Genomic DNA, 16,025 nt, shown 5'->3' with positions numbered 1-16,025 from the left:
AGGTGGGCATGGAATTGAATGGTTTTAATCGATTTTTAATTGTGATACAGTCCACATTTAGAGTTCAATGATTATCCAGAAACAATCAGATTCAGTCTTTGGGTGTGTAGTGTTTCTTTACAAAATTACATCTAAATAATGGCCTGGCATGCATAATAAAAATCAGTGTGAACATGGATCGTTTTGACAATGTTGTCAAACAAAGATTATTGTAAACTTAATGGACATCCATTTTCTAATTAATTGCATCACTATTTTGGGTATCCATTCAATTATAAGTAATGTTCCCTTGTCATTTATTCTATATTTATGCATTTTGTGTCATGGTTTTGTACAGTTTGTTCAGAAATGATACGCAATTGAACTTTCTGTCATGGTTTCCCTATTCGGTGAGTATTTTCCAACAGACTGTTGTTTATAATCAATGTTCATTTAAAATAGATAATTCAATGAGAGCATTTGATTTTATTATATCTTCTGGTTGTTATTATTATTTATTTTTGTATTTTACCTTTTACATTCATCGAGCCTGATATATTTGCCCCCAGTTTCACAGACAAGGCTTAAGCCTATAGTACCAAACTAAAAGCAGCTTTTGTCTCAAGATGCACACCAGTAAGGTTTTTATTTTTTATTTTATTTTTTATTTTTATTTTCTTATGGCATGTTTATAAAAGCTAAAGATGTCCTAATTAAACTGAGACCTAATCCTGTGAAACCAGGCCTTGGTCTATTTTTCAGCTCATATCTACATACCATTGCCTTCAATATTCAGCAGATGGCACTCTCTTACAGTTTAACAGTGCTTATAAAACAAGATGACTGCATCTTTACATCAGAAAGATGTTGGATTAATTAAATCAACATTTCAAAGTCATTTCAGTTTAATTATTATTTCTGCTGCTCCACATGTTTCTTCCTTACACAGTCATAATTAAGCTTCATATTTTATTCACAGGCTACACATCTACTGCAGTTTATCAGACTTCTTAGAATTGGCAGGATTTCTCAATAAAACTATAATTGCTGTTGAAGGAATGTTAAGATTAACACAATTCCTCATAATTGATAATAGCATTACAGTATGATTTACTGTATTTAGCAGGGCTGACCAAGTTTTCTGACACATTCCATGCATTACTGCCTGAAGGGGCGTTCACAATGACAGCGATGTAAACGCCGGAGGTCATCAGCCCCGCATTCCTACATGACTGCAGTCCAACAGTGAGCTGTATGCATTCCCGTCAGATATATGATCAAGGCCTTGTTGTTTAGTTTGAACATTTTATTTATCACAGAATCCTGGGGGAAAGTGCATCACAGTTCCTCACAAATATATTAAGCAGAACAACAGTTTTCAATATTAATAAAAAATATATCTTGATCACTAAATCAGAATAATTTCTGAAGGGTCGTGTAATGACTTAAAATGTAGCACTGCAGGAATAAAAAAGTATATTAAAATTTAAAATAGTTATTTTAACTTTACTATTTCAAAATGCTACTATATTTGGTAACTGTAGCTACAATAAGGTCCCATTTGTTACCATTAGTAATGCATAGGCTAGCATTAACAATGAGCAATGAAGCAATTCATGATGAGTTCAATTTCTTCACAAAAATATTAATTTTTAAAAGGTAGCCTATAGGCCATAAAGTTAATGTTTACATGTATGTATGTTTTGGTGCAATGTGCAAATAGCAATCGATTCTGTTTATACACTCTTAAAAATGCTGGGTTGTTTTAGCCCAATATTGGGTCAAATATGGACAAACCCAGCGGTTGGGTTGTTTTAACCCAGCGATTGGGTTGTTTTAATCATGTGGTTGGGTTAAATATTTGCTTAAGACAACCCAATTGTTGGGTTAAAACAACCCAACTGCTGGGTTAGTCTGCATATTTGACCCAACATTGGGTTGTTTTTTACTCAAATTCTTTAGAGTGTACTAAGTGCAAGGAGTATTCTATTTACACTAAGTGAAAATATCAATATGTTACACTGTAAAATAGCAGTATTTTCTATACTAAAGTCTAAACAGTTAGTATGCAATAATAGCAGAATGTAAATTATTATTTTATTAAAATTATAATGGATGCCACCTTATTGGGACAAGCTCTCCCTACACCTACCTCTACCTAACTTTTAACACTGTGCCTCTTATTAAACACACGTTAGACACTAGCCTACTTTTTGATTTTTTTTTTTTTTTAAGTAGAGCGGGTTCTGCAAAAGGCGAATTTAAACTATGATTGATTTACCACTAAACTTTTGACCATGCGCCTTATGTGCACACCAAAATAAAATATAACTATTTGCAAGAGTCGATTTCATTTAGGCTTAAGTCAATGCAAACATGCAATGACGCAAATTTGTGCCGTGTGCCGCACATGATGCGAATTGATTGATTGCCACGAACACTCGACATTCGCCATAATAATCTTGACTTCTGTGCAAGACTACAACAAATTGAAAAATTCCAGCTCGAGCGGGAAATTCGCATGACGCCTTTGTCGCGCAAGCCAGCGAAGAGCTTATTGACAAGCCCGGTTTGATACGTCCAGTTGTGGGTTGTATCAGAAAATAAAGGGGAAAATTAAGCCACCTGCGGGCACTCCGCAAATTTATGACAACTACTTATTCATACAGATACTAGAGACCAGACAAAAATGGAGATAGCTTGGAGAAAAGTAAGCAAGGAAGTTGGACTACCTGGTAAAATATCTGTTACTTTCTAGCTATGGGTTTTACATTACTATGAACTGGTTAGCACTGGCGTTAGCCAAAGTTAGCACGACCTAGCTGGCATTCACGCGGTGTAGTCCAACATGGTTGATGAAGGAAAAAATGGCAGAAAGAACAAGTAGGCCTAATCCCGAGAGTAATCTAGAGCCAGTAACTCCTCGCTTTGCTTTTGGTCTGCTCACCCCTTTACCCCTACACTAGACAGTCTAAAGCTGACAGTCAAGCATTTTCCTTAGTTTTGTCTGGTCAAACCAGACATCGTTGGGTAAAGTAAATGAAAATAGCTTCTGCCAACATTTGCACTATAGTGTAGGACACTCCATTATAGATTTTAAACAGTGCGGCAGTTTTTACAGAAATGTGTGTCTCATCATATGTGTAAATAGCATCTGTAGTGTGCGATTGGCATAGGTTAGTTTTCACAACAAAAACAAAAGACAAAGGTTGATACACAATTTCAACCCCCCTGGAAATTTAAAAAAAAGAACAGAGGAGAATCTGCTGGCAAGAAAAGAACGAGACAACTCGCAATAACTCGATGGCGCGCACTGAGGGCTTTGAAATGGTAAAAGCAACATGGAGATTGCGTTTTTATTATAAGCCAACCAACTTTTATTTAAAATATAAAATGCCATATGTAACTTTCCAACACTTTTGAGTCCTCTTTAAAGTATTCTCTAGTGTGGAGGGTCACGTTCATCCACACAGTCACAGAGCCGAAGCACAACCAAAACAATGTTCTTCCTCAAAATGCATGCTGGTTTGTTTTTTTAACCACTAGAGGGCTAAAAATTACATACTGTGCCTTTAAACAGCCATTGACTAATAACAATATATTCTGAACCAGTTTTGTTAAAGGAACTGTATGTAAGAAATGTATTTCAATTAATCATAAAAGGACCCTGATATGTCACTAGACATAAAGAAATCATGATCATTTCAAATACTTATATCACTGACTACAGTAGTCCGGCCAGGATATTATCATTTAAAAGTTGTTGTTGCAGTGATTGGCCACAGTACCAGTTTTGGCCACAATCTTACACTTCCTTTAAACAAATGAAACCACATTATATATATTTTTTTAAACATTTAAAAATCTTAACCTCAAATTCATCAATGGTAGTGAATCTACTTGAATGAGGAAATAATCCTATAAATCATAAGCCATCTGTGCTAATCACTCCAAAATATCATAACTGCATTAAATGCATAAAAATAAAAAAAATGCATACAAATGACCCTGGTCCTGAAGTTTTGCTATGGCAAAGCAAAATCCTCATCCAGGTTCGCTGTTTCAGCAGCCATGTCTCCTCTTCTGGATCTGTATCACTTTCTGTCATCCGTCCTCTCATCTTGTCTGAAAAAAAGAAAGAAATCGAAGGCAAATCTCTCCTCAGTCTCACGGCTCCAGTGTTTCAGTTTCCATGGAAACACATTAACCCCTAACCTCGGCATGTTAGGTGGCGATGAATGCGAGCGCTAAGTGACTGTTCCTCCCACTCCATGCCCGCTTTTTTCCATTCATGACTCCGTTCAAACACACTTTGACCCTCTGTGTTGCTTTCTCGTCTCCTCCAAGAGATAGCTAAGATCGAAATGACCAATCAACTGACCAAAAATCTAAAATCTTGAATGTAATGTTTTCATCACACAAGTTCAGCTGACCTTTGACATCCCAAATATTCCAATTCATTCAATGTCCTTCAGGTACTCAGATTTCACATTAGACAATGTAATCTAACAATGTAACATTCCCTGAACATGGAAAAGAGAATCTTTTTAATTAATGAATTTACAATTAATGCATTGAGGAAAGGCTGTCCTTCCTTTACATTAACCTTTCCCCAACTTTCTGCATCTCAATCAGAACAGACCTGTGAGGGAGCCACTCATTGGAAACCACTGCTCTATTGTGTATATTTCCCAATTAAAACACCTCTGCCGACACACTGAAGAATTTCATCATACTTTGATTATTATTGTGAGGAATCACATGCTGCTTAGATGTCTGTGAAGGCCCAACTGGTCCAGGTTACTTCCGCCTCATGTCCTCTTCCTGCTGCTAGCTGCTTTCTCATGCCGTCCCGCTTTCATTTGTAAGCAGAGCTTTATTCACGAGAATTAAGGATTGGGTTTCACTGTAAACAAGCAGGAATTTAATGTTTTTGAGGAGTTGCGTCCAAACGCATTCCTTCCCTAGCCCACTTTAAATCACTTTCATGAGGAATTAGTGGAAAATCCAGAGTTTTTCTTGCTACAGCCTCAGTCTCTGCTTTTGCTTGTCCTTCTAAATAACCTTGGCTTTACGCAGAGGATAGATGCTCTGTATCAGGGGTCCTGTTGACACTATCAGGGTTTGTTTTGCCATTATGTCTGACTTTTGCAGTATTTATAATAAAAATACTGCAAAAACAGCAAGACGTTGGCCAATAAAGTCAGATTAAATGCACAAAAATATTTGCTTTATTTAACATTTAATTATTCAATTATACAAATTATTAGAGGTTTGCATAGTATTTCGATTTTGCATTTGACTGATTTTATTCATTTGGAGGTATATTGAATTTGTTATGAAAGTGAGAGTAAATGCATAGTCTAGGACTTCAATAACCATCATGTTTACACACAATGCCTCTTAACTTACTCATGATTTCTCTCAACATGGGGACAGGAGAGCTGTCAGTCAAATAAATGTGAAAAAAAGGAACGGATATTTTTTTTGTACATTTTAAAAGTAATGCGTTGTTTTTTTATTTGTTCTTGAAAAAGTAATCTGATTGTGTAACTCAAGTTACTTTACTTGTAATTACCCCAACACGGTGTGTAAGAGTGCCCGCTGACTTTTTCAGCAGTGCTGGTACCAGAAAAAAAACTGTCATTAATTTTTCCCATAGGGATATTTTGAAAATCAAGTTTTTAATGTTGTTTGTAATATGCTTTCAGATAAACCATGAGCAAATGCATAAGTTAACACCATTGCTGAGCATTTTCTCTTGCAGTGAACCAAAGACAGTATTAAAAACCCAATTTTTTTAAATCGCTGGTGTCTCTGACGTCACACACTACCATGTAACCAATCACGTCCACGTGTGGACATGATTTAGCATATCACCATCATTATGCTACGAAACAGGAGAGTCTCAAGAGAAGACATACCGGTATGTCTTCATTAAAGAGTTAAAGGCCAACATCCCTTTGGCTTGCTTCATGGCTTATAACTCTTTAATGAAGATTTTTAAAGTGTACATGCTTCAGTCACAACACTGCAAAGTTTGAAATGTCCTTTTTTTGAAAATCAGATAAAAATCAAAGGCACAAGACAGTATACTTTACGCCTTTAATGAGGGAAAGAGCTAAATAAAATTACTGTAAAATCAAAGCCATATCTAACCAAGTTGTGTTCTAAATTTGACATCACAAAAATGTACGTTTCTATGGGATTTTAGACGCTGTACCAAAAAAAAAAAAAAAAAAATATATATATATTTTTTTTTTTTTTTTTTAGTGCATTCTTCTGTAAAAAAAAAAAATCTAAATATCACTTCTGTCACAAAATATGGAACCTTGAGAGACGATATGTGTTTTGTCAAAATTATAAAATTTAGTTTTGATTATAAAGTAGTTAATACTTTTTGTAATAAAACCTGAAACTGCCCACTAGGAGAGGAGCCCGCTAAAAGAATTTTAAAGTACTGTTACCATGGTATCACAACATCCAATTTTAAAGCGGGAACTTTAGCGGCTGGGACTTGGTCGACATGCTGATTGGTTGAGATCCTGCAGCACTTAAAAAAAAAATTTATTTTATGCAGCATTTAATTCCAAACATCATTTTTTTTAAAGTCTGTTGTGCGTGCAGTTGTTTGCTATTCAAATAAAAAAAAATGGAGTATAAAAAATGCGACCAATGGACTGACGACGAGGTTCAGGCCTTATTAAGATTATATGTGGACAACGAAATCCAGCAGGAACTGTAAAAAACTGTGCAGTCCTACGTCACCGGAATAATCTTTAGGGTACTTTAGACTGCGATGAAAATACAGATAGCAGCAGGTCTGTGGGGGAAAAGTTCCTGGGACAAATTGTTCTGAGTAGTTTTGGAGGAAATTCGGCTATAGTGATAGGTGAATAACACTGATGTAGAAACACAGTTAACCCTGGTTTGAAGCCTAAACTTGACATAAACTGTAAAGTTCAAATCTGTTTGTTTGGGATGTTGTTCCAGGATCAACAAAGCTTCATCGTTGCACTTGTTGAAATCAGGTTCTGCTATGCGGCACAGCTGAATCTGTCGCTCAGTTTAATGGTCATCCTTTTTCCAACTCAAGAAGGTCAAAAAGTAAATATCTCTCTCTCATGGTTGTCTGCATTTCACCCCTCGCTCTACAACAGATCCTTGGCCTCATGATGCAGCGATTGAAGTATCCATGGCAAGAGCTCTCAGGGCTGCAGAAGCCTAGGGAAGCGTAAGAGAGCCCCTTGTCCTTCGCCTGAATTATAAGGATTTCGGCACAAATGTGCTGCCTCTCAGGTCTTCGGCACATTGTTGAGGGCTTTGTTTTGACAGGTGTAGACACAGCAGTTTTTTTTGTTGCTATGTCCCAGTAACAAGGGGGTCAGGGGGGTAAATCTAACCCATGCTGAGCAGCTTTTCAGGGGGAGAGTGATTTTTCTGTCAGGCTGAAAATAAATATGCAGCTGAGTGGATGCTCAGTAGGAGGCCTCTACCAGACCGAGTCATGTGCAGTTCAGTCCTCAGATAGCTTTTCATTCTGAGGCTTTAGACAATGAACAATGCTTTAATGTAAGATGTCAGACAGATAATATGTGCTTAGTACAGTCATTTTCTCACTGATTGGGAAGAAAAACAAATGGTATTATTAAAAGTTTGCCATTGAGATGCATCAAACTTAATCGCTATTTAGACACAAAAAGAACTGTTATTCAACAGAAAAAAAAACATTGTTCTTCAGAATGAGCACAGGATGATAAAGATCACTTCATCTACAAATTAATGTGAAACTGCATTACTGAAAAAGTCAAATGTTTAAAATGGTAGTATCGCCTTTTTTGTCAGAATTTAAATGTCCTTCATCTTAACAGTTTTGGGGATTTTTAAGTGAATAAGACCTCACTGAATCCCCTTGGCTAAGCTCCGCCCCATTGGTTACTGCCAATTCACACTTCAAAAAAAGCTTGTCCCACAGGAATGAACAGGACATTTTGGTTTACAGTGAGATTTTCAGTGCCGCTTATAAATGAACTGTGATATTGCAAAGCATTTTATCTGCTACTTTTCTTGAAATAAATCATTCAGTAACATGATTAAAAGGCAAAAGCTCTAATACTGTGTCCACGTCCACACACTTCCACCCTTAATATTCTTTAAAATTACTGATCACAAACACTTTTTAGGGCGTACGTACACTGTTAAATTACGGTGTTTACGAGTTGGCTATTGTGCATTTATGAGCTTAAAGGGATAGTTCACCCAAAAATGCAGACTGATCTCATGAAATGGTGTATGTATCACACGATAATTCGTATGCCATTTTGGCCGTTTCATTTTATCCCCCTACACTGCTCCTACCCCTAAACCTACCCATCACACACACACTGCCCCTACCCCTAAACCTACCCATCACACACACACTGCCCCTACCCCTAAACCTACCCACCACACACACACTGCCCCTACCCCTAAACCTACCCATCACACACACACTGCCCCTAAACCTACCCATCACACACACACTGCCCCTAAACCTACCCATCACACACACACTGCCCCTACCCCTAAACCTACCCACCACACACACACTGCCCCTACCCCTAAACCTACCCATCACACACACACTGCCCCTAAACCTACCCATCACACACACACTGCCCCTAAACCTACCCATCACACACACACTGCCCCTAAACCTACCCATCACACACACTGCCCCTAAACCTAAACCATAATCCATGTGAATGGGTAACAATTCTATGAGAGTAAAAAAAACATGCTTAGACAACATGCGCAAAAACCCTGCTGCTCGTGACGAAACATTAATGTCATAAAACACAAACCGATCGGTTTCTGTGAGAAACACAACAGTATTTGTTATTTCTTTACCTCATATCCAGGCGAATCTCATCTAGTGTTCCCACCCACTATTACTTCCGTCTAGTAAGGTCAAACTTGCGGAATCATAGATATATATATATATATATATTATGTAGATGCCTCATTCGACCGATCCGTGCAGGCACTCATGAGGAATCTATCTATGATTTAATTAGAAGTAGTATTGAAAAATCCTGCTGTAAATCTTGATTTGAACTGATTTGAACACACCAGACAAGTTGGGCGATGTTGTGACAACTTTCCAGGAGGACTTGAACGCACCATTTACTATTAATTCAGCCTCAACACACTCAATAGAACATTATATTATGAAGTCAATCTTTGATAACTCATGCTGTTGCTAAAATATATTTTTGTTGATTAAAATAAATGCTTTTACATCTCTCTTCCTCCTTTATGACATCACTACTCAGAAAGCTTTCGATTAAATGGCAGTGCTTCAGGCTCAGCAGTGTCTTTAAAAAGGATGGTAGAGCCTGTGCATGCTATCTTACTCTCTTCCCTGTGGGTATGTTGTGCGTCTTGATCTGAAGCTGACAGATAGCAGCAGTGTTCAGCCACTGTTACAGTGTTGTTGTATAGTCTCACTGCTGTGCTCAGCTTCTCAAAACAGTCTTGACCTCATATGACCAGAAACTGCTCAGGGGCCACCAGAGAAAAAAAAAAAACGGTTTCAAAACACTTTGCATATTTTGCTGAGTCAAAACTGAACACAGATGCTCATATACATGTGCAGGGTCAGATATACATTTTTGGTACAGGAGTGTCTATATAGGCCCTGGGACATGATTTTATATGCACTTTTAGAGACTTGCAATGGCTGCCACAAGCGCATGTCCTCTGCAGAAAATCTTTTTGTTATGCTAGTTTAAAGTCTCCTAACATCCTGAGAGTCCTCACTATGTTACACAGTATAAATGTATTTTCATAAATATTTGTAATATTTTTATAAATGTACAGTATGTTCATGTACGTTGTGCAGAACAGAGCGAGAATGGCAGGTAAACAGTTGTTTGTGGTTGTTATTGTAGTATTGTTACTTTCCATGCTGTAAAGTTTCCTCTCCGTTGAATGATACGTGATGTAATTTAATAACACTGTCTCTAGTCGTCTTGCTTCTGGTCTGTGCGTGTTCATGTGTTTTGAGGAGGCCTGGCTTTGGATGGCAATTTGCAGGGAGGGTAGGATCGTATGCTTCCAATGCTAGCAGGCTGAAGTTAGCATTTCCCAGATTACCTATTGCACCTTTAAGCCTGTGACACCGTGAGGGGTTCAATTTGTCATTATAGGTTTCAGAAGGGTGCTATGTGGTCGTTATGCACCTTCACACTTTTGCGGAGCCCACACAGGTGTGAGCTCCGCAGCAGACTCCTTCCCAACAGTCAAAGTGGCATTACGTTACAAAATTGGACTTGTAGAAAGATTGTAAGAGTATGGGGTGCCCTTTGGGACAGGGCACAGTGTCTCCGCCACTAGTTAAACCTTAAAAGGAATCATTCACCCAAAAATGAAAATTATGTCATCGCTTATCATACGTCATTTAAACTCTGCATGACTTTTTTCTTCTGTCTAACATTTAAGAAATTTTGAGAAATGTCTTTTTTGGAGGTTTTGGCCATATGATGTTTTATTAACAAAGTTTGGGAGGAGCACTTTCAGATACTCTACCTAATCAGTTCGAGAGGAGGCATTTAGCTTACTTAAACTTAAACACAACAGTGGGGGAGTGAGGGGGGTGAGTACTCTGGGTTTGGGCCAAATTCTGGGCTCTGAGTTTGCCAAATATACATACTCTGGACCCACTTTATATTAGATGGCCTTAACTACTATGTACTAACATTGTAATGAATCATTTAATACAAAGCATTTATTGTGTACATACATGTTTTTACATTGTACTTACATTTAAAAAAATACCTGCATGCAATTAAACTGACCCACACCACCACACCTGTCCCTAACTCTACCCTTAAACTGACCCACACCACCACACCTGTCCCTAACTCTACCCTTAAACTGACCCACACCACCACACCTGTCCCTAACTCTACCCTTAAACTGACCCACACCACCACACCTGTCCCTAACTCTACCCTTAAACTGACCCACACCACCACACCTGTCCCTAACTCTACCCTTAAACTGACCCACATCACCACACCTGTCCCTAACCCTACCCTTAAACTGACCCACACCACCACACCTGTCCCTTACTCTACCCTTAAACTGACCCACACCACCACACCTGTCCCTAACCCTACCCTTAAACTGACCCACACCACCACACCTGTCCCTAACTCTACCCTTAAACTGACCCACACCACCACACCTGTCCCTAACTTTACCCTTAAACTGACCCACACCACCACACCTGTCCCTAACTCTACCCTTAAACTGACCCACACCACCACACCTGTCCCTAACTCTACCCTTAAACTGACCCACACCACCACACCTGTCCCTAACTCTACCCTTAAACTGACCCACACCACCACACCTGTCCCTAACTCTACCCTTAAACTGACCCACACCACCACACCTGTCCCTAACTCTACCCTTAAACTGACCCACACCACCACACCTGTCCCTAACTCTACCCTTAAACTGACCCACATCACCACACCTGTCCCTAACTTTACCCTTAAACTGACCCACACCACCACACCTGTCCCAACTCTACCCTTAAACTGACCCACACCACCACACCTGACCCTAACCCTACCCTTAAACTGACCCACACCACCACACCTGTCCCTAACTCTACCCTCAAACTGACCCACACCACCACACCTGTCCCTAACCCTACCCTTAAACTGACCCACACCACACCTGGCCCTAACTCTACCCTTAAACTGACCCACACCACCGCACCTGTCCATAACCCTACCCTTAAACTGACCCACACCACCACACCTGTCCCTAACCCTACCCTTAAACTGACCCACACCACCACACCTGTCCCTAACTCTACCCTTAAACTGACCCACACCACCACACCTGTCCCTAACTCTACCCTTAAACTGACCCATATCACCACACCTGTCCCTAACTCTACCCTTAAACTGACCCACACCACCACACCTGTCCCTAACTCAACCCTTAAACTGACCCACACCACCACACCTGTCCCTAACTCTACCCTTAAACTGACCCACACCACCACACCTGTCCCTAACTCTACCCTTAAACTGACCCACACCACCACACCTGTCCCTAACTCTACCCTTAAACTGACCCACACCACCACACCTGACCCTAACGCTACCCTTAAACTGACCCACACCACCACACCTGTCCCTAACTCTACCCTTAAACTGACCCACACCACCACACCTGTCCCTAACCCTACCCTTAAACTGACCCACACCACCACACCTGTCCCTAACTCTACCCTTAAACTGACCCACACCACCACACCTGTCCCTAACTCTACCCTTAAACTGACCCACATCACCACACCTGTCCCTAACCCTACCCTTAAACTGACCCACACCACCACACCTGTCCCTTACTCTACCCTTAAACTGACCCACACCACCACACCTGTCCCTAACCCTACCCTTAAACTGACCCACACCACCACACCTGTCCCTAACTCTACCCTTAAACTGACCCACACCACCACACCTGTCCCTAACTCTACCCTTGAACTGACCCACACCACCACACCTGTCCCTAACTCTACCCTTGAACTGACCCACACCACCACACCTGTCCCTAACTCTACCCTTAAACTGACCCACACCACCACACCTGACCCTTACTCTACCCTTAAACTGACCCACACCACCACACCTGTCCCTAACCTACCCTTAAACTGACCCACACCACCACACCTGTCCCTAACTCTACCCTTAAACTGACCCACACCACCACACCTGTCCCTAACTCTACCCTTAAACTGATCCACACCACCACACCTGTCCCTAACTCTACCCTTAAACTGACCCACACCACCACACCTGTCCCTAACTCTACCCTTAAACTGATCCACACCACCACACCTGTCCCTAACTCTACCCTTAAACTGACCCACACCACCACACCTGTTCCTAACTCTACCCTTAAACTGACCCACACCACCACACCTGTTCCTAACTCTACCCTTAAACTGACCCACACCACCACACCTGTCCCTAACTCTACCCTTAAACTGACCCACACCACCACACCTGTCCCTAACCCTACCCTTAAACTGACCCACACCACCACACCTGTCCCTAACTCTACCCTTAAACTGACCCACACCACCACACCTGTCCCTAACCCTACCCTTAAACTGACCCACACCACCACACCTGTCCCTAACTCTACCCTTAAACTGACCCACACCACCACACCTGTCCCTAACTTTACCCTTAAACTGACCCACACCACCACACCTGTCCCAACTCTACCCTTAAACTGACCCACACCACCACACCTGTCCCTAACTCTACCCTTTAACTGACCCACACCACCACACCTGTCCCTAACTCTACCCTTAAACTGACCCACACCACCACAACTGTCTCTAACTCTACCCTTAAACTGACCCACACCACCACACCTGTCCCTAACTCTACCGTTAAACTGACCCACACCACCACACCTGTCCCTAACTTTACCCTTAAACTGACCCACACCACCACACCTGTCCCTAACTTTACCCTTAAACTGACCCACACCACCACACCTGTCCCAACTCTACCCTTAAACTGACCCACACCACCACACCTGTCCCTAACTCTACCCTTAAACTGACCCACACCACCACACCTGTCCCTAACCCTACCCTTAAACTGACCCACACCACCACACCTGTCCCTAACTCTACCCTTAAACTGACCCACACCACCACACCTGTCCCTAACCCTACCCTTAAACTGACCCACACCACCACACCTGTCCCTAACTCTACCCTTAAACTGACCCACACCACCACACCTGTCCCTAACTCTACCCTTAAACTGACCCACATCACCACACCTGTCCCTAACTTTACCCTTAAACTGACCCACACCACCACACCTGTCCCAACTCTACCCTTAAACTGACCCACACCACCACACCTGACCCTAACCCTACCCTTAAACTGACCCACACCACCACACCTGTCCCTAACTCTACCCTCAAACTGACCCACACCACCACACCTGTCCCTAACCCTACCCTTAAACTGACCCACACCACACCTGGCCCTAACTCTACCCTTAAACTGACCCACACCACCGCACCTGTCCATAACCCTACCCTTAAACTGACCCACACCACCACACCTGTCCCTAACCCTACCCTTAAACTGACCCACACCACCACACCTGTCCCTAACTCTACCCTTAAACTGACCCACACCACCACACCTGTCCCTAACTCTACCCTTAAACTGACCCATATCACCACACCTGTCCCTAACTCTACCCTTAAACTGACCCACACCACCACACCTGTCCCTAACTCAACCCTTAAACTGACCCACACCACCACACCTGTCCCTAACTCTACCCTTAAACTGACCCACACCACCACACCTGTCCCTAACTCTACCCTTAAACTGACCCACACCACCACACCTGTCCCTAACTCTACCCTTAAACTGACCCACACCACCACACCTGACCCTAACTCTACCCTTAAACTGACCCACACCACCACACCTGTCCCTAACTCTACCCTTAAACTGACCCACACCACCACACCTGTCCCTAACCCTACCCTTAAACTGACCCACACCACCACACCTGTCCCTAACTCTACCCTTAAACTGACCCACACCACCACACCTGTCCCTAACTCTACCCTTAAACTGACCCACATCACCACACCTGTCCCTAACCCTACCCTTAAACTGACCCACACCACCACACCTGTCCCTTACTCTACCCTTAAACTGACCCACACCACCACACCTGTCCCTAACCCTACCCTTAAACTGACCCACACCACGACACCTGTCCCTAACTCTACCCTTAAACTGACCCACACCACCACACCTGTCCCTAACTCTACCCTTGAACTGACCCACACCACCACACCTGTCCCTAACTCTACCCTTGAACTGACCCACACCACCACACCTGTCCCTAACTCTACCCTTAAACTGACCCACACCACCACACCTGACCCTTACTCTACCCTTAAACTGACCCACACCACCACACCTGTCCCTAACCTACCCTTAAACTGACCCACACCACCACACCTGTCCCTAACTCTACCCTTAAACTGACCCACACCACCACACCTGTCCCTAACTCTACCCTAAAACTGATCCACACCACCACACCTGTCCCTAACTCTACCCTTAAACTGACCCACACCACCACACCTGTCCCTAACTCTACCCTTAAACTGATCCACACCACCACACCTGTCCCTAACTCTACCCTTAAACTGACCCACACCACCACACCTGTTCCTAACTCTACCCTTAAACTGACCCACACCACCACACCTGTTCCTAACTCTACCCTTAAACTGACCCACACCACCACACCTGTCCCTAACTCTACCCTTAAACTGACCCACACCACCACACCTGTCCCTAACTTTACCCTTAAACTGCCCCACACCACCACACCTGACCCTAACTCTACCCTTAAACTGACCCACACCACCACACCTGTCCCTAACTCTACCCTTAAACTGACCCACATCACCACACCTGTTCCTAACTTTACCCTTAAACTGACCCACACCACCACACCTGTCCCAACTCTACCCTTAAACTGACCCACACCACCACACCTGTCCCTAACTCTACCCTTTAACTGACCCACACCACCACACCTGTCCCTAACTCTACCCTTAAACTGACCCACACCACCACAACTGTCTCTAACTCTACCCTTAAACTGACCCACACCACCACACCTGTCCCTAACTCTACCGTTAAACTGACCCACACCACCACACCTGTCCCTAACTTTACCCTTAAACTGACCCACACCACCACACCTGTCCCTAACTTTACCCTTAAACTGACCCACACCACCACACCTGTCCCAACTCTACCCTTAAACTGACCCACACCACCACACCTGTCCCTAACTCTACCCTTAAACTGACCCACACCACCACACCTGTCCCTAACCCTACCCTTAAACTGACCCACACCACCACACCTGTCCCTAACTCTACCCTTAAACTGACCCACACCACCACAC

Source organism: Pseudorasbora parva, chromosome 8, assembly GCF_024679245.1.
Source record: "Pseudorasbora parva isolate DD20220531a chromosome 8, ASM2467924v1, whole genome shotgun sequence".
Classification (NCBI taxonomy): Eukaryota; Metazoa; Chordata; class Actinopteri; order Cypriniformes; family Gobionidae; genus Pseudorasbora; species Pseudorasbora parva.
The sequence above is the reverse complement of the archived record's forward strand: the minus strand, read 5'-3'. Positions refer to the sequence as shown.